At 40.4% G+C, this 20,373-nt stretch overlaps 2 long non-coding RNA genes across 3 annotated transcripts in view; both read left to right on the forward strand.

The window, feature by feature from the left end:
* Nucleotides 1–20,373, forward strand: part of LOC309348275 — a 158,372-nt gene that overhangs the window by 39,020 nt on the left and 98,979 nt on the right. The gene's annotated exons all lie outside the window — the stretch shown is intronic.
* Nucleotides 8,329–13,525, forward strand: LOC309348276. The gene is made up of 3 exons (XR_014159323.1): nucleotides 8,329–8,411; nucleotides 12,120–12,294; nucleotides 13,258–13,525. It is a non-coding gene; the product is annotated as an uncharacterized lncRNA (long non-coding RNA).

Genomic DNA, 20,373 nt, shown 5'->3' on the forward strand with positions numbered 1-20,373 from the left:
AACACAGTCCTGGATTGTGCTAAGCCTAAGCAAAACAGTATTCAAAGTCATCATGCAACCATAATAGAAACAGACCCTACCACCCCAAAACATCCCCAGCACAAGTGGCTATTTTTTTTATCATTTTCTTTGTTCTAGTTTTCTAGGTTCTTAGTTTTCTTATCAGATTCAGACTATGTCTATATGTGCCAGAACTGTAGAGAGGCTATAAGCTGCTGCTGCTGCTCTTCATATGACAAGTTTTATGGGAGTTGCTTCTTCAGGGCTGTGCTGAAAGTGTACGCAACATTTTAAAAAATGGTTCAAAATAACAGCAAAGCAATCACCTTACTCTGCCAGAAGGGTATCCCCATCCATGCCTTAGGGATGGGTGTGGGTATACCTCTTTAAGAGGCTTGTTATGTTTTGGAGATAAACCCTCTCAGAGTTTTATGTAGGAGGGTGGAACTAGAGGCACCCTGCAGATGTGTGTATGGAAGCTAGCACAGAAGAGGGTACATCACAGTGGGGACTGGATATTGCACTGCTGGTACTAGATAGGGACTTGCAGGAATATTGTGGGGGGAGGGAATCATGTGATAGGGATGTAATTTCTATCATGTGGGAAGCCCTAAACATTACATACATGGGATGAGCATCTGATAAGTAGCCAGGTTTCTTTCATAGTACTGGTAATAATTTGGGCTGAGGGCCTGGTTTCTCTTATTGTGTCACGTGAATTAGTTAATTTAATTAACTAAATTGAAAATGAAAGGGTAATCTGATACAGAAAACTTGGTCAAAGAGAAACTTGGGGAGGCTTACTATGACTTTGGTATTTTTTTGTAAAGCAAAGTATGGAAAACTTAGAAAACAACCTTTTGATTTCCTTCCTTTTAAAAACAAAAAAAATATCATTTGCATGTGGGGGGGGAGTCTGTAAGACAAAGGATTTTAATTCTTTTTGATCAGAACTTGAAGAAATAGCAGTGTTCCTTTCCGCTTCTGAAGGAGTTTAAGTATATTGGTAATTTTTTTATTTAAAATATGCAATTATTTGTATAAATGGTAACATTTTGCATTCAGTAAAAACCTGTGGGTTTTCAGACATATGTATCTACTTAGGCCAAGATGACACAAAGTATTGTTCTAGGATGAAAAAAATTAAAAAGGCATCCTTTAGATCTTTTGTCCTTTTATTTCTGAGACTAAATCCCATGGCAGCCATGAAAGCCCAATGTGCTCTTACAATAACAATTTTACCAACCAGAACTATGTAACACATTCAACTTCAAAATGGTCACTCAGTGTGTGTTGACTCTTCTCCCTACCTCACCACAAGAGCGACAATGGGGATGACAGTAACACACACAGCACACAGGAAGGGATGGGTGAGAATTTGTGTTAGAGGATGCTCAGTCATTGTGGGAAGCAGTGTTTCAACCTCCCCCAAGTCTGAGAGCAAGTTTGTTTACTGGGGGTGGATGGTGAGATAAACATAGAAACCTGGGGCAATTTTAAAAAGAAAGAGAAATCTATGCTTCTTTATGACAGAGAAGTTTTTTGCAAGTTGGTGCAATCTCTCTACTGTCCCTATGGTCACAGTTCCAAGTTCTATCTGAATCACGAAAGGTGCTTGATGTGCTGGACCAATACTTGGAAGCACAAGGGGCTGATAGTGGGCAAATAATTTGAAATGGAATCCTAAAAGAGCAGAGGTGTTACATGTTTCAAGTTATCAAGTATGGGAGTTGGGGAAACAGCCTGTTCTGGACAGGGTTGTATTCCTCTTAAAGGAGCAGGTCTATAGCCTGGGAATACTATTGGATCCAACATTGTCACTGGTAGCTTTGGAGGCCAAGAGTACCTATTTCCACCTATGGCTCATTTGTCAGCTACAGCTCTTTCTGGATAGAAATCATTACAGGTGTTGAGAAACTGGGAAAAGAGATTTTCTTCCCCTGCCCCCATGCTCATAAAGCTAAAACTTGGGAGTAGAACATGGGAATTAGAACTTGGCAGCAGACCAACAAAAAGAAGTACCGTACTTTTCAGTGTATAAGACTCGTCCCCCCCCCTTTAAAATAATGTCAAAATTAGGGGGCATCTTATACTCTGGGCCATCTCCCCGCCATTTTCTTAAATTTGAGTCCCTCAAATAGTTTTCACATATTTGGTTAAGTGGTAAGGCTGCAACACATCACTTTTCAGCCTAAAAAGGACACAATTGCTTACTGATATTTCACCTGGTTCCTGAACAAAACTGCATTCTGTGATGGTATGAAAAATTCTCATAGGAGTTTTGACACTTGCAGAGTTTAGTTGTGAGCCAACCAATAATAACATATTCAACATTTCAACTTCAGTCTTTTTTCTGGATGGAAATGTTAGGTACAGCATGAAAGTTTGCATCAGAATATTTCTTTCTTTGAACTCATTCTCAGCTTTACTGTTGCCCCTTGCTATCAGTACCAAAAACAACAGCTGAGATGAGACAAGTTGCAACACAGGCAGAAGGGTAGCTAATTTGAAATTAATGGCACTTAGTAATGAAGGATGTTTCTCAAAGGCACTAAAGTGAGCTAACTCAGTCTTGATACAACTATAGAGCCTTAACTCTACTGAAGAATTATATTCTATCTGGTACGCAGGCTGAAACCCTACCTGCCTGTGGACTGTCTCGCCAGTGTGGTGCATGCTCTAGTTATCTCCTGCATGGATTACTGCAATGCACTCTATGTGCAGCCTTTGAAGGTAACCTGGAAACTACAATTAATCCAGAATGTGGCAGCCAGACTAGTGACTGGGAGCGGCAGCTGAGACCACATAACACTGGTCTTGAAAGACCTACATTGTCTCCCAGTACGTTTCCGAGCACAATTCAAAGTGTTGGTGCTGAACTTTAAAGCCCTAAACGGCCTCGGTCCAGTATACCTGAAGGAGTGTCTCCATCCCCATCGTTCTGCCCGGACACTGAGATCCAGCACCAAGGACCTTCTGCCGGTTCCCTCACTGCGAGAATCCAAGTTACAGGGAAGCAGGCAGAGGGCCTTCTCGGTAGGGGTGCCCGCCCTGTGGATTGCCCTCCCATCAGATGTCAAAGAAATAAACAACTATCTGACGTTTAGAAGACATCTGAAGGCCCTGTTTAGGGATGTTTTTAATGAATGATGTTTTAATTTATTTTTAATCTTTGTTGGAAGCTGCTCAGATTGGCTGGGGAAACCCAGCCAGATGGGTGGGGTATAAATAATAAATTTATTATTATTATTTATTACCACACATCATAAATCTTACTATCTCTATATTTATTAACTAAGATTTGTAACTCTAAATGGGTAACAGTCCTTGCCACAAGAATATGAGAGATCTTAATTCCCATGGAGAAATGACTTGACATCATGGGAGGCACCTGCTCCCCATCAAGTAAAACAATAGAAATACAGTGGTGCCCCACAAGACGAACGCCTCGCAAGACGGAAAACCCACTAGACGAAAGGGTTTTCCGTTTTGGAGGCGCTTCGCAAAACGAATTTCCCCATGGGCTTGCTTCGCAAGACGAAAATGTCTTGCGAGTTCCTGCGGGGTTTTTCCCCCTTTCCCCCCCTTTTCCTAAGCCCTAAGCCACTTATCAGCTGACCCACTGATAAGCCGCTTATCAGCTGATCCGCTAAAAGCCGCTAAACCGCTAATAGCGCTAATCCGCTAAGCTGTCAATGGGCTTGCTTCGCAAGACGAAAAAACCGCTATACGAAGAGCCTCACGGAATGGATTAATTTCGTCTTGCGAGGCACCACTGTACTTAACTAACTGACCAATCTCATCAGTTCTTCCCTCCACCTAACAAAAGTCCTGCCCCCCAACAAAAATCCTGGCTATGACCATGCTTGACATTATCAAAAGCCACCAATATGTCCTTGGTTGAGCTGGGATTCATATTAATAATAATTTATGCCCCGCCCATCTGCCACTTTTCCAGCAGTTGATGGATTTTTGGCTCTATTGGACTGAATCTGAAACTATATTTGGGATTTGTATTGATGGTAAAACTTTACTAATCATTTCGTTTTCTCCAACTATTTGACATGAAATATGCAAGATGGCGGGGACGCGGGTGGCGCTGTGGGTTAAACCACAGAGCCTAAGACTTGTTGATCAGAAGGTCGGCGGTTTGAATCCCCGCGAATGGGTGAGCTCCTGTTGCTCGGTCCCTGCTCCTGCCAACCTAGCAGTTCGAAAGCATGTCAAAGTGCAAGTAGATAAATAGGTACCGCTCCGGTGGGAAGGTAAACAGCATTTCTGTGCGTTGTTCTGGTTCTCCAGAAGCAGCTTAGTCATGCTGGCCATTTCGTTTTCTCCAACTATTTAACATGAAATATGCAAGATGGCGGGGACGCGGGTGGCGCTGTGGGTAAAACCTCAGTGCCTAGGGCTTGCTGATCGCATGGTCGGCAGTTCAAATCCCCACGGTGGGGTGAGCTCCCGTCGTTCGGTCCCAGCTCCTGCTCACCTAGCAGTTCGAAAACACCCCTAAGTGCAAGTAGATAAATAGGTACCGCTTTATAGCGGGAAGGTAAACGGCGTTTCCGTGTGCTGCGCTGGTGCTGGCTCGCCAGAGCAGCTTCGTCACGCTGTCCACATGACCCGGAAGTGTCTCCGGACAGCGCTGGCCCCCGGCCTCTTAAGTGAGATGGGCGCACAACCCTAGAGTCGGACACGACTGGCCCATACGGGCAGGGGTACCTTTACCTTTACATGCTGGCCACATGATCCAGAAGCTGTAGGCCGACTCCCTTGGCCAATAAAGTGAGATGAGCACCGCAACCCCAGAGTCGTTCATGACTAGACCTAATGGTCAGGGGTCCCTTTACCTTTACCTTTATGCAAGATGGCTATACAACCATTAATGTTTTTACCTTCAAATTATGGATTATTGTGTTGATCTTATGAGTTCACCTATGATTATGGATTTCCAAAAGCTAGGGTCATAGCATGCCTAAAGTTTAGCATGACATTATCCATAACAAAACAAAGAAGACTTTTGAAGTTAAGGATAGTATTAAAAGGCTACAGTGGCTAGGAATTGTTACCACAGGAACCTTACAAAAATTGTGAAACATAAAGTGGAAGAGAAATGGTATAAAACTACAGACAAAAGACATTCTTAGTTTAATACTGTGAATGAAACTGCATTCCATTCTAGTATGGGGAAAAATGCAATACATCATTCCCAGGTCTGAGATCAACAAATTGAGTGGAATCCAAAAGATCATTACAAACACATTTAAAAAGCCCTCTCATTTCCAGGATTCAGCTAAAATAACTACTTTTGATTATTTCACTTGCACTAACATGTCACAAGTAACTGATTATGGCAGTTAAGACATACGAAGGAATGCCTTGAATTGAGTCATTTAATAACGATAGTTTTCTCTCTGTGAAATAAATTTCCATTTCCCCCCACAGTGCTTTCATACTTGATGCACTCGTCTCACATACCACGATGTTGCGTAAATACTGAATGTGAGCTAGTTTTCTTCTTCTTCTTCTTCTTCTTCTTCTTCTTCCAGAAATGGAATGTGAAAATACTTAGGACCTGATAAGTATAGGGTACAATACAGTACGTGTAAGCCCTGGTCACACATTGCATGGGCAGCAGAACCTCATTGCTGGCTCTGCCACTGACATCACGTGCACATTGATAGTTATGCAGAGCTGCTGATGGCTGAAGGACCTTAAAGAAGATTGGGCTCTGGTAGATGGCTAGCTGCTCTAGTGCAGCAGGATGACACATATGTTATAGAAGCATTTTGTGATTGTGATAATGTGGATTGAATAAATGAGCACAACTTGCCATCATACCCATATTTGGTTTTTCCTCACACCCACATTTGTCAGGCCACCACAAAGCTACTGTACAGAAAGTGAGTGGTGATTAATGTGGTAAATGTGAGCTGGATTGTGTTGATCGGCCATTAATGAAATGCAAAGCCACTGAATTTAGCTGGTGTAAACTTTTTGCAGGTGGCCCTTCACCTGGTTCTTTCCTTTAACTTTGGAGAAGCAGGGCTCCTGTCTTTAAAGCAACTGGCTAAACCATTCACTCAGATCCCAAAATATTAAGACATTCCTTTCTCCTATTTGGCTCTAATACAGTTTGCTCAACTAAACATGCCATTGCTTCTGTGGTTTGGGATTTATTATAGAAGTAAATTTCATAAGTGAAAGGTTTGTGCATGTGAAAAAGAGTGGCTTCAGGCCAAACTGGTTAATCAGTGCAACGGGGGGTTAAGAGGTAATGACAACAGCAGCACTGAAGACAGGAGAGGTACTGTGCTGCCATGGCTTTAGGTAAGCGTCAATAAATATGATGACAAGATTTTAAAAACAATAATGCAGAGGCAGAAAATCAGGGCCCAAGAGTACCAGAAGACTAAGGAAATGATTTGTGGTTGTGGTTACTACATGTAGAGAAGTTGCCAAAATAAGCAAAAAATACACTTTTGGTAAAATGTTTTAAGGTAATCCTGCTAAATGTTTCATACAATGGTATGATCAAACGCTGCACACTGCCACACAATCATAAGTGTTGAAACACCTATTCTTGAAACTGCCTTTCACTAGTGATGCCTATTCTGCACTTTGACTATGCTTTGTGAAAAAGAAAAGGCACTTTCTGGAAAATCTGTCAGTTTCTAAACTTAGAATCAGATTAAGAAAGGGGAAAACTGATTTACAATGATGGAAGCTTTTGTGGACATCTTTCTAGTTCACCAGAACTAGGATCAATGAAGTGAGGCATATATTTATAAACACAAACTTGCAGACCTGGGAAACTTGAAGATCTATAACAGGCATAGGCAACCTCTGCCCTCCAGATGTTTTGGGAATACAATTCCCACCATCCCTGACTACTGGTCCTGTTAGCTAGGGATCATGGGAGTTGTAGTCCCAAAACATCTGGAGGGCCAAGGTTGCCTATGCCTGATCTATTATGTTTACTGTCCAGGTCATCCTTTAGCATATTCAACATAAAGTATTTGAATGGGCTCTATGCCAGTGTTACATGCTGCATGCAGAAGGTATAGTCACTCCCTTCCATTTTTTAATTCAGTTTACACAGAAGTAATATATACAGTTCTTTGTGGGATTAACAATGTATTTACGAAAAGTCATATTGCTATCATGTATGACTAGTGCTTGTAATGTACTGATAGATTCGCCAGATACATAGGCATTATAGTTAGTAAAACATAGTACAAAGAGAAATTTGGGAGGAATGTGTGAATCAGCAGCAGAGATAACACATTTCCAGCGATATCTTTGGAGTTTCTTCATACTTCCCACACATATAGTTCTAAACTTAGTCTAACCTGGACTCAGACATTTTTTTAAAAAAAAACTTTAACAAAATTAATTGCAAGATGCTAATATTAATACACCCTCACACAGTTCCCTTCAAGTTCAGGACATTATTTAGCCATATCTTTCCCTTTCATTGGACGTAACCAGCAACACCATCTCTGCCTCCTCTGCTTCAAATTCTTTTCGCCACATTAGGGCTATCAGCCAACTTCTCTTCTAAGCTTCTCTTGTATGAAGCTCTATCCAGATGCATCCGGGGAGAGAGAGGGAGAGAGAGAGAGAATCAAAGCAGACAGTGCAGTGATTGAGCCTTTTCACAGTTAGCTGTGAAGTGGTACTCTGTTCACAAGAAAATCCTGCAATTCTCTCTCTACATCCGGCTTCTTTGATGAATCCAGCCAAGAATGTCCAGAGAAACCTCCTGTGGCTGTCTCTACCATTTAGTATAGTAAAAAGTACAGATATACAAGTGCCAGGCAGTGGTGGGCAAAAGAAATATAGACAAACATCTAGTTGGCAATTTATGTAGTCTGGAGAAGAATTTATTTTTTGCTGTGGTAGACCTAAGTTTGAGCCACTGCCTCTCTTCACCCCTTATTTTATTTTATTTTATTTTATTTTATTTTATTTTATTGCCTTACAGACTTTTTAATGATTGAGAGGAAACTTTAATAACTTACTCAGTATGTATCTAGAACAAGCATGTAATGTGCTGATGACTTACTTTGTGATTATATCTCTTTACAATAAAAGCCTGGATCCAAAGAAATGCAAGATTCAGGGAGCAAGTGTGTGTGTGTGTGTGTGGCTTTAATTTGCCTTAAATGCTCTCCCAGTCTTGCTTCACAAATTGCTTATGAAACACACGCACTCTCTCTCTCTCTCTCTCTCTCTCTCTCTGTGTGTGTGTGTGTGTGTGTGAGAGAGAGAGAGAGAGAGAGAGAGAGAGAGACCAAGATCCAGAGACAGTGACAGAGAAAGAGAGTTAAAATGCAGTTTGTGATGCAGAGTTGGGTATGCTGTCTGGGGGAGAACAAAGACAAAAGCCCGACCTGCTCCAGAGTACTGTATGGATTTTGCAAATTTTCAATTCAATTGTAAATGAATGTTTCTGGGAGAACTCTATGTTCAGGAGAATCAAATGGTACAGTCCTCTTGGGATTTAGAATTACAGGTGAGAGATTCCAAGATCGAAAGCTCCCTTATAACAAACATTTTGCATTAGTGTATGTGTGGTGGGGGGCAGTCTGGAATTGTGAGACTGGTGTACTATGCCATGTAGTTCTTTTAAACAAAGTTTGGCTCTATGTTTGACTCCATGTTTTGTTTGAATCGGTCTAGGTAAGAGGTTTAGTTAGGTTTTGGTGCTCAAGCTTTTTGCCACTGCAAGCCAGGATATAAAAAAGGGGATTTCAGGACTTTGAAAGGCTGGTCGTGTAGAACTTTATCAAATTTACATGGTCCTGTTGATCTATTCCCTTAGACTCACTTTTGATAAAGATAACAAACACATTTGATGTTCTTCCAGCATGTACTTAGACTTACCAAGTGAATTTTCATCTGTAAATTAGTAACAATACAGCAAACAATGGGATATGTTTGGATCTAGTTTGGACTAGAAGTTAAATATTCAAGTGCTTCTTTGTATATCATCCAGGGTAGCTGGAAAACTATGCATGTACTAAGCTGAATCTCAAACTGTGTGTGAAAATAAATGTTTTATAAGATAACCAGTAATGGAAAAGAGACGAGTTACTGTTGCCTAAGCTCAGGCTTCCTCAACCTTGGCCCTCCGGATTTTTTGAGACTACAGTTCCCATCATTCCTGACCACTGGTCCTGCTAGCTAGGGATCATGGGAGTTGTAGGCCAAAAACATCTGGAGGACCGAGGTTGAGGAAGCCTGCCTAAGCTCATACTTTTTGAGATTCTCTTTAATAAGAATGTAATGAGAATAGGCAGTCTTCCTTTACAAGACAAGGCCTATTTCAATGAGCAGAACCTTTTGCATAGCTCTCCTTCATTCAGTAAGGCTACTTCCAGGGGATAGTGCCCATGTTAATTAAGTAATACCTGAAATGTTATTTTCCAGAAAAGCAGAAAAAAGCTTAAATATTTTATCATAAAGTCATTTGATATTTGTTTGCAGCCATTGTTTCCTTTGTGATTTTTAAAAACGCTCATTCAACATTTCAGAATCCATCCAATTTCCTAGAGAAAGGCTGAGGACCTGTGGTCTTCTATATGTTGTTGGATTCCAACTTTCAGCAGACTGATGTGATCTGAAGAGCCACAGCTTCCTCACTCCTGTCATAGAGCCAGGGTGGGATTATATCTGATACTAAAAGGAACACAAATTAATGAGGAAGGTACCATACACAGATGCTGACACGCACGCACACACACACACACACACACACACTGAATAATACAAAGGGGAAAGTTATTAATTAATTAATTAATTAATAAACCTACTGTCTTTAATGTTTTGTGTGGAAAGAGATTTGGAGTAAATAGCCCTATGATCTCCCATCAGCAACACTTGTGTTCCTATTATTCTATTTGTCAGCACTGAAACATCTGTAGTCAAAATGTAAAAGATAATGGTGTATGGGGGTACACTGGTACCCATGCAGACCTTAGGGGGAGGGGGCAATTACCCATTAGAAATATTTGCTGCTTCACACAACACAGACTTCAGGCAAACAGGTGGCCTGGGAAGCCAGAAATGAAAGTTTTAGTGTTTCTCATGTCACGCTGAGTTCCCATCAGTCTTGCTATCTTTGCAGGTCAGAACAACCCTTAAAGTCCTATCTAGTGATGCCCACAAGAGGAGTACACAATATCATTAATAAGGATCATATTGAAGGATCATCTTGCATGAGTCAATCCAGAACAAGCAACATAATGCTTTTCTCTTGGGAATCTATTATTCTAAGCTCCTGTAGAGGCTGTTTGATTTGTTAAGTGTGTTCAGTCGACTCACTAATCTTTTTTTAGGAGTCTCCTCCTTCATATTAGCAATAATTTAAAACAATAAGAAACAATAGGTTACTCAGTTTTCATAAAATTTTCCCCCTTTTAATCTCCCATTCATTAAAGACTTTAACAAAATATTTTAGACTGGGAATAAAAAGAGTTGTAATGTTGACACTGCATAGTATTATTAACATCACATGGTAGAGAAAGGGTGGGGGAACAAGAGTTCTGGGGTTGAATGTGTTCCTCCAGTATTCTTCCTGGCTCCCAGGACTCTTCCCAGGCTAAACCTCTCACTAGCCCTGCTCTGCACTCTCTGCAAGTAGTTTTGCATGGCCTTGAAATGCTATATTGGCTCTTTCTTGTCTGGATAGAGAGTTGTGTGTATGTGTGGGTGTATGTATCTCTGATTCTTGCATAGCTGGAATGAAATGTGAATGTAATTGAAGAGCCAACATGAGAGTGAAGCTATGTACAAACTGCTATTTACTCTGCATCCAGTGCCTAAACTGCATCCAGTTCCCAAACTGTTTTGGGACCTGGTGTGCACACGTTAGTCACAATCCATATCTATCCTGGAATTTCTTCTGAAATACTGATTTAGTTTCAATCTGAATTGAGAAAAAGAACAACCTGGCTGGTAATGTGGACACAGTCCAAGAGAGCAGCAATATGCCATTTAGTGGGTTTGGGATAGTTTGAGTAGGATCTAATGACAATATAGAAACACTTGAAAGCTTTTCTAAAACTCCCAAGTCAATGCAGGATTTGCAGGGTCTGTTTATAGGAAACAACAGTAGTGACCCAACTGACGATTGAGAAGATGAAAGGAAGCCTTTTGGATTAAACAAGATTTATGAAATAAAAGGATTAGAGCTTCACAAAAGGCAGAATTAGGGGTTTATTTAACCATTGCAGCATGACGTGATGGGATGGGGTACAACAGAATAGAGATAAAAGGGTGAAAATAAAAAGATGAGGGAGGGAGGCAATAGCGAGGCAAAGAATCCTTACAATGTCTCCAAAACCACCTCACAAGCTACAAATCTTCTTATAATTGAAAACAGCACAATGAAACAAAACAGGTTTCATTAGCAATTCTGGCTTCTTAGCAAAGAGTGCTTGAAAGGCAAGGCATTTTCTGTAATGAGATTTAGCCTAAGATCACCCCTAAAGAAAGGGGAAAATCTGTTTTGTGGTTTGATGACCAGAATTCTGCTGCACCTTGAAAATATTCTATACGGGAGGTGCTTGTCACCTAATCAATGGGCATTAAAAAACTGGCCTAAGTTTAACCAAGTGAGCACACAAACACGCAGCAAATAGCCTTACCTGAAAAGCTAATGGACAGGTGAAAGGACATAAAAGGCAAACAGTACAATTTTGATACACATTGGTATGATTTCATCATGTACACCAATAGATTGGGTCACCTACTAAGATCATCACTGTCACACACAGATTTACGGAGGCAAACCATGATGAATGATCGGTACACAGGTTGCCTAGAGGAGCCCATAGTTTGTTTCTGTGGAAAGAACTAGTAGCAAGCAGGATGAGAAGAAACTATGGAATGCATTAAAAAAGGCACACGGGGCAGGGGGCAGGGGGGAGAACACACATGCTGGTTACAATCCAACAACATAGAATTAAACATGCCTAATTCTGTGTTGGATTCAATCCCTGTTTCTGGAGTGAGCAATACGCATGAATGCATACACTCGAACAGGTAATGGGAACATCACATCTGGAATCCTTCAGGATGATTCACACACTTTCCCCCTCCTGACTCTGCAGGGAATTGGCACCCCCTGTGATGAAATCCAAACACTGGCTGAAGTTATATGGCCAAACACACAGAAAAGCAGATTCTGTACATACATCTGTAAAATGGACAGTCTCAAGTGCTTCTGCCAAGATGACAAAGGTCCAAAGGAATTTTTGAGAGTGATCCAGAAGATGTCACACTTGTGTATGTATATTTTCCTTGACATAATCATAGTAAATACACACCTGAATTTTACTTAGCCAACCATGAGGAAGAAAATAAACAAGAGATGAGCCTAAATATATAGAACTTACATAAAAGCTAGTACAGTACCATGGACGTTTGTAATGAGAAATGAATTTAAAAATAACACATTTTGTGGGGAAATGCTTGAATAACTATTTTTCCAGGCTCAGTGCTTAATGTGCCATTCTAAAACAAAGATGGATGATGTCAGGGACTGGCAGGATGCTGACAAGTGTGCACTGGAGAAAGGGAGGATGGAGTATGACTGGGGGGGGGGGTGTCATTGATTTGTGGGAAACTGCACTGGCCAGGAGGCAAGAGACAGAGGCAGGGGAAGCTTCAGAGCTGGAGGTGGAGCACAGGATGGGTCAGAAGAAGAGGACGAAGAAGCAGGTCAGACAAGTGAAGAGCCAGGATTGAAAAGGGATGAGCAGAGGAAGTTGCCATGCCAGTGCAGTCTTTGGGTGCGTGCCTGCAGACTGTTGGGGGGATGGCAGGTACATAAACAGGTGGAAGGGTGGTTGCTACAACTGCTCGATAGAGTGCAGACCTGGGAATAGCTGCCTAGATGCTAGATTGGTGTGGGTAGGTATCCAGAGTTGTTATCTTTGACAATAAAGAGTTAACTATCTGCCGTGTGCATTCCTTTGGCTGGGAAGCACCATTGACAGGTAACATGTAGTCCTCCAGGTGTTGGATTCCAATTCTCATCAGTCCTAGCATGGCCAAAGATGAGGGAAGATGGGAGGTGTAGTCCAACAACATCTGAAGGACACAACAGATTCCCTAGTCATGCCCTACCCTAGGAAAACCTCCATTTGTGTGTATGGATAACATGTCACAAAACCTTCCTCTACTACTGAAAAAAATAAGGTCATTTGCATCTTGCACAAGTCTTTGTGTGCACATCACTTGTTTCAGCTCACACACGCTTTGGAACTGCTGAATCAGCATTAATTTCTGTCATTTTGAAAGGACTGTAAGAAGTTTGGAACAAGACGTGATGAGGATAGTATGGCTGGTGTCAAAGGCAGCTCCTCCATCTCTGTTCCCCTTCCACCTCTCTGTCATAAACTGTCTGATAAACTGTGATCATGTGATATATCAAAAGTAAAATTGGAAGGTGCATTCACAGCAGAAATTGCAGGTACTGCAAGGCAAAGATGAAAACAAGCCATGAGAGTGATACATCGGCTCTGGATCTTGTAAATCTAATTCCAGCCTAAGAATTCTTAGAGATATGTGTTCTGTAGTGATTTTATGGTTCATATTGTGTTGTCATTTTATTGCTTGTAACCTGTCCTGAGAACAGTTGATATAGGGTGGGTTAGAAATAAAATGATAACAATTAAAACCAATGTAATTTGTCAGGGTTTGTCTTGTCAGTATAACCTTAAAATATATCTAGCAGTGGTTTTTCTATCTACTTAATTGGGAAAACTTTCTACACAATTGCAGTTCTCTGAAACTTTTTTAGTGGAAACAACAACAACTCTTTGCTCTTTAACCCATGGCTAAGTTGACTATGGTGACCCCCTACAAGAGGTTCTGTTTTGGTTGTGATTTATTGAAACTTCTTCAGTAGTGGTATATGAATCAACAAAGTGATGCTGTCAATAGCTTTCAGCTAAAGTGAAAGTATGCATTGAATTTAATGCATGGCAATGATTATATAGGTGTTCAGAATTAATGAACTGCCTATAATGAAACCGATCTTGCCTCTCTGTAACACAGACTCTTTTAAGAGTAAAACTATTGCCTTGGTTAGAAAATTGACTGGAATTGCTTTTTTATTTTTTATTTTAAAAAGGAAGCACACACTGAATGACAATTTAATTCGGAAATTATTCAGCACTTTAAATTTATTTACATAGAAATCATCTACCATTCTGCAGCATAAGGGGCTAAAAGGTAAATCTACCTAAAGCAGGCATGGCCAGACTCGGCCCTCCAGATGTTTTGGAACAACAGTTCCCATCATTCCTGTTAGCTAGGGATCATGGGAAGCGTATTCCCAAAACATCTGGAGGGCCCAGTTTGGCCATGCCTGACCTAAAGGAACAGAAATTGAATAAAAACCACTTTCTTGATATAAATGATAGTGGTTCTTCAGAAAATAAGTAGTGAAAAAAGATGACCAGAAGAAAAATGCTTTAAAAACTCTTTCAAAATGTATGGTATACAATCACTATCCCAGCTCATACACTTATGTTTGCAATTTGAACTATATTCATATGCATCAGTATATCATAAAAATTTAGAAAACCATTTTCTGAACTCTTGCTTGAAAATAAAATCCCATTGAACTCAGTGGGATTTACTTCTCAACTGACAATATGCAGATACAGTGGTACCTCAGTTTTTGAACGTAATCCATTCCGGTAGCCTGTTTGGTTTCTGAAACATTTGAAAACCAAGGTGCAAAGGGCCGTCTGCAATTTCCATTGATAAAATTGAAAAACATGCAGCGGAAGCTGTTCGACTTCTGAGGCGCGTTTGAAAATGGAAGCAATTACTTCCAGGTCTTTGGCATTCAAAACCCGAAACGTTCGGCTTCCAAGATGCTCGAAAACCGAGGTACCACTGTAATTGGGACTGATTTTTAATCTCACCCCTGAGCTCATCACAATACTTTCTCCCTTTGTAATTATGATCAGATAAATAGTTTTCAACTTTTTAAAATCTTTATTGGTATCTATCAGAAACCAGAGATCTGATTTTCATGCAATCAAGCCTACTCAGGCCTTCAAAGAGTTAGCTCATTGCCAGATGTTTTGCAAAATGCCTGCAGATGCCTTGATATGGAATCACGAATGCTTTGCTCTTGAAAAGATTCTCACGCACCAGGGTTTTCTGTCAACAAATTGGTGGCCTAAACACATGCAAAAACTTGCAGCTGAAGAGTTTAGAGATGGGGAAAACAGGGACATTCTGGGATCAAATAAGAAGCCAGGATAGTTTTTGTAATTCCGGGACTGTCCCAGGAAAATCAGGACACTTGGAGGATATGGCATGCGTGTTTTAATGATGTTTCATTTCAGATTTTTCTCTGTAAGCTGCTTTGAACTAAACTGAGACCTGCCTGTCCCAAATCGCTGCTTTCTGCAAGGCATTCTTCCAGTGGAAGGAGAGGAATGTGCAAGTGAAACAATTTGTATTGTGAAATTTATAAGCCTTCTCTTGACATAGACTAGGCTTGGCGTAATGCAGCAGTACATTAAAAGGATAAAAAAATGGCCACTCTACCCTCTAAAACAGTAAAAACATCACAAATGCTAAAATTCCAGTCCACTCAATCAAGTTCTCAGTCCAAGGACAACTTATAAAATTAGTTCAAATGCATATCCCATTGGTAAGTCTCCAGGAGGGAAGAAGTTCTTGCTGGAACCAAAATGCCTTTTTAGGTGTGCTTGTTTTATCTCCATGTATCTCTTGTGTAAGGGAGGAAAAAGGCAGAAGTTTAGCTAATAAAAATTGTTAAAATGGGGAGGTCCCCCCCAAGTTAATATTTGTCTTATTTGTTCTTCATAAGCCATAGCTTGTTGGAACAACCAATATTTCTTGCTTCTATGCTTGGATTTCACAAGACAAATGTAGAGAACTTTAATCACATTAAAAATATTGAGGTTAGATAACAGTATGTTTTGGAATTCCTACAGCACAGGGTGGGTCTGTTAGCCCCATAGCAACATGAATATATTTTATGCCCTGTTACTCAGCAGGAGAAAGAGAAGACCCATTCCTTAGCCAGGAAACACATTTGTTTACCACATACTGGCCCCGATCCAGGACTTCTTGCATGCAGCAGCATTTAAATTGCTATGCATGATTATCTTTTCTCTGAAAGTACTGGTTGCTTGTTAGGGAAAAATGAATAGAAAGAGCCTATATCCATTTCCACAACAGAGTTTGTGGGGCTGATAATATTTGGAAGTATATTCACCTGTCTGACAGTGTAGGAAAGGTCCATAGATTGGATTTTGGTTTGGGTACAGAAACTGCCTTTGTTGTTTTGGTGGATGATTGACACTAGGAGAGGAAGAGAAACAAACCTTTTTCCAGACAAAATATCCTGATGCCAGGGAACTCAGTGGAATGACAAGCTGAAGGAAAAGTAAACCTTCTTCTTGGATTCATATTCCCCCTAAATGTGCCAGATTAGCTCTAGGAGCAAGGCTTTCTTTGTGGTGGCCCTGGATCTGTGGGAATTAATGCTATCTCCTGGGAAGTCTGCTTGTCTACCTCACTTGTTTCTTTTCAGAAACAGATAAATGCTTTTTATTAAGTCATATCTTTGAAAGCTAGGGCATTAGACTGCTGATTGTTGGCGGTCTTGTTCCTTATTTGTTCTTGGATACTATCTGTTTTTACCTTTTATTTTTCTGTGTCCTAACGTTTCCTCGGCATACAGCATTGAGAATACTTGTGTGGAAAAGTAACATATAAATAAAAGTTGTATCCATATAGGGAAATCTGTTTCATCCCACCTTGATATGTTTGAAGACTTCAAGGGTTCTATTTAACTCATCAACACCCTGATACTTAGAAGGCTTGCAATACCTTCTGAGTCATGGAAAAGGCCAAATGGTGGGATTAGAAATCCAGAAGTTACAAAGGACTAAAAATTATTAATGGTGCAACAAAAATCAGTCTATGATCTCATTGAAACGAGACAGATGCACTTTCTTTCATTATGACATGCAGTGACTCCAACAAATGTTAAAATCACAGATTTTGAAAGCAGGTCTTGTACTATCTATTATTTCTTGGGACATTTGCAGGGAAACAAAACCAAAACGTGTACTAGAAGAAGCAAAAATCACCAGTGTCAAAGCAATGATTCTTCGTTGGACTGGTCATGTTCTCTGGATGCCTGAGTATCGACTTTCAAAGCAACTACTCTATTCCAAACTTAAAAGTGGAAAGTGTAATGCTGATGGTCAACAAAAGAGGTTTAAAGACTTTCTCAAGGCGAATCTATAAAATGTAGTATAAACACCGACAGCTGAGAAACATTGACCTGTGAGCGCTCCAGCTAGAGGACAGCCCTTACCAAAGGTGTCATGGACTTTGAAGACACTTAAACTCAGGACAAAGGTAAGGCATGTTTGGCAAACCTTCACCATGATCAACCCTGTCCCAGAAACCTACGTCCCCACTGTGGAAGGACGTGTGGATCCAGAATGGGCCTCCACAGTCACTTATGGACTCACTGTTAGGACTATGTTCATGGAAGACAATTTTACTCCGGTGCAAGTGATCGCCAGAGAAGAAGAAGAATTTCTTGGGATAGTCATCTTAAAGAAAAATGTATAAGTATGTTTTGTAAAATTTGACACAGTGGCTGTTATTTGTCTTTTGACTTACATGAAGAAATGGCTCATCTCTGGCTCAATGTGTAATTTTTTATAGTGATATAAACCAGATTACCCAGAATATGGCCTTTCATTTTACAAGCCTCATCTCACCTGTATGCTTCTTAAAGTTAAGCAATGGGACCATTTTTGTACCAACAGTTTATTTGCATTACAAGCTATGAATAGTGAATGTGCTGATTGATTACCCAAATGCAAATCCCTACTCATAACTTTTTTTACATAGTCTACATGATTCAGAGGTGTGTGCCACTGTATGTGCTCTATAAAGATTGACCAAAGAAAGTTGGGTATGGAAAATGATGCCTACAGTTTGGGAAGATGACCTTAAAATTTGATTTGGGAATGACTCACTTAAATCTTTGAGTTTCTCCAAACGCAGTTTACTAGGTTTAGGTTGAATGATATTTTATTTATTGTTTATTTTAAAATTTGCCAACACTGTGATCAAGTGGGCATTTAACAGCTTTACCGTGAACCTAGACTGCACCTCTTCAAGTGCAGGTTGTTTGTATGGTTAGTGATCCGTTTATCCCCAGCATACTGTTTAAGTGACTGCCCACTTGGAAACTGAAGGATAAAATACATTGGTAGAATATAAATCAGGCCTTTGGATATGATCTAATATGTATCAGTTTCACTAAAAAGGCACCAAGCAATCAGAAGCATTTACTGTTTGCATGTTGTGAGTTAATTATAATTAAATACGATTTCATTTTGCTTTTCCTATATATGGTGTCCAAATTTTGACAGGCTAAGTATATCTTGTGAATATTTCTCAGCCAGTGACAGACAAGCAATGTACAACACAGTGATCTGGAGGGGTGTTTGTGTCAAAGTTTTTTGCCCCTCATGAATGTGACCCAGAACAGGAATAAACTGTTACATTCTAAGAGTACCAGCAGGGAGTCACAGTAAGTGTTGTTCATTCTCTTGCCAAATTTTCTACCACAAAGAATCCATACTTAACATATCAGTTCAGCTGAGACACAGCCCCGTGCCACACAAATTACTACAGCTGGTGCTGTTTTGCTTCTAATTTCAAAGCATCCAGTTCTCCTGAAAATACATTAAATATTTCAACAAACCATACCATTCTTCAGGAGCTTCTGGGGCAAAAATTCCATGTAGATGCTTCTAGAAGTGCATCTAGTTCATTCACCTCCACCTTGAAATTATGGAGGCTGCTAAATGATTCAACAATTAAGAAATATTTTTGGCTTTCCATAGAAAGATTTGTATCCAATGGTGGACAGAAGGCTCTTCAGTTCAGAGGAGGTTTCCATTAGTAGAAATGAGGGGAAGCAAATTTTGCTTCAGAGGGTTGGGAGGTGGCGTGAAGAGAGAGGAAATGGGCAAAAATGGCCTTCCTCCCTGTTCTGCTGACAGAAGCTTCCACTGGATCAAAGCCCTTCCATCTGTGCAAGGGACACCACTGAATACAATCCTAAACGTGGTGTGTGTGTATATATTTATTTACTAGAAAATTCCATAGTATTTGGGTGAAAGCAAACGGCCATTTTGTAATGATCTCAGGCAGGCAAGCAAGCTCCAATAAGAAATTAATGAGTCTCTGGCAGTTTTATGTATGTTTATTTACAATTTAAATCCAGAGAGCAGCTCTGAGCCTGCCACCATTAGCTACAAGTTGGTCACTCAGAGTCTCCGCCCCTGTCACAGCACGAAGGGCACCAAAGCCCAGTTCTTCCTTTCTTACACTTTTGTTGCATTTTAACCCTTTCAGCTCTTCTAGTTCGGGGAGAAGGTGGTTGAACCCCCCCCCCGCTATCAAAAGAAGAAGCCTCTAAATGCTGCCTTTCTCCTAGTTGCATAGCAACCCCCTCAAGGCCGTCTATCTCCTCCCTTCCCTCTGTCTGCGAGCTTTCCGTGTCTGGGAACTCCTGATGAAGGTGGGCCAGGGTAACCCACTCCTGCTAGTCTCCAGAGTCAGACTCTGTCTTCCTCTGTACTGGCTCTGTACTTCATCTCCAGAGTCTGGCTCTTCGCAGGTGTTCAATACAGCCACATCCCTGATACATTTTAAGTAGTGCAGAAAATAAAAAGGCAAGAACCTGAATAGTTCTTGCATCAGTTGAGTGATTGTTTTACACTGTTGTACATTAATCTTATGTGAACCACATTTCACAGTAGTAATGCAGTAGTTAAGTACAAATGCAAATCATTATTGGTTCCATTTAAATCATTTTTATATAATTGCTTCTAATAGCAAACTCAAGTGATTGAGTGCTCATTAGTTTATAAACAAAATGGGGCCATCCAAAAACAAATTAGCACTTTCTACATACATGGAGGACTAATCAGACATGCACAAGTCCTCTAGCACAATATAATACAGTGGAGGAAAAGCATTGGGAGTCTTTCTTCTTCTTTCCTTCTCCTGACCTCTCCCTCCTCCAGAGAGTTCTGGGAAGTTCTACGAAGCTCCTGCTCAAAATTGGCCAGAGCTCTGAACAGGACCACATCTGGAGATAATGTTCCACTGCAGTGTTTAATTACAGGTTCGATTTGTTGCCTTATACTACTTTCCTTAAAACACTGTATAAAATAGAACTTAATTTGCAGGCAAACTCTTCCAGAATATTCATTAAAAATCTGTTGGATAGTGGCCATAGTAGCTAAGATTTCAAAATGGTAGAGATGT

Source organism: Podarcis erhardii (assembly GCF_964252035.2).
Source record: "Podarcis erhardii genome assembly, chromosome: 8".
NCBI classification, from domain to species: domain Eukaryota; kingdom Metazoa; phylum Chordata; class Lepidosauria; order Squamata; family Lacertidae; genus Podarcis; species Podarcis erhardii.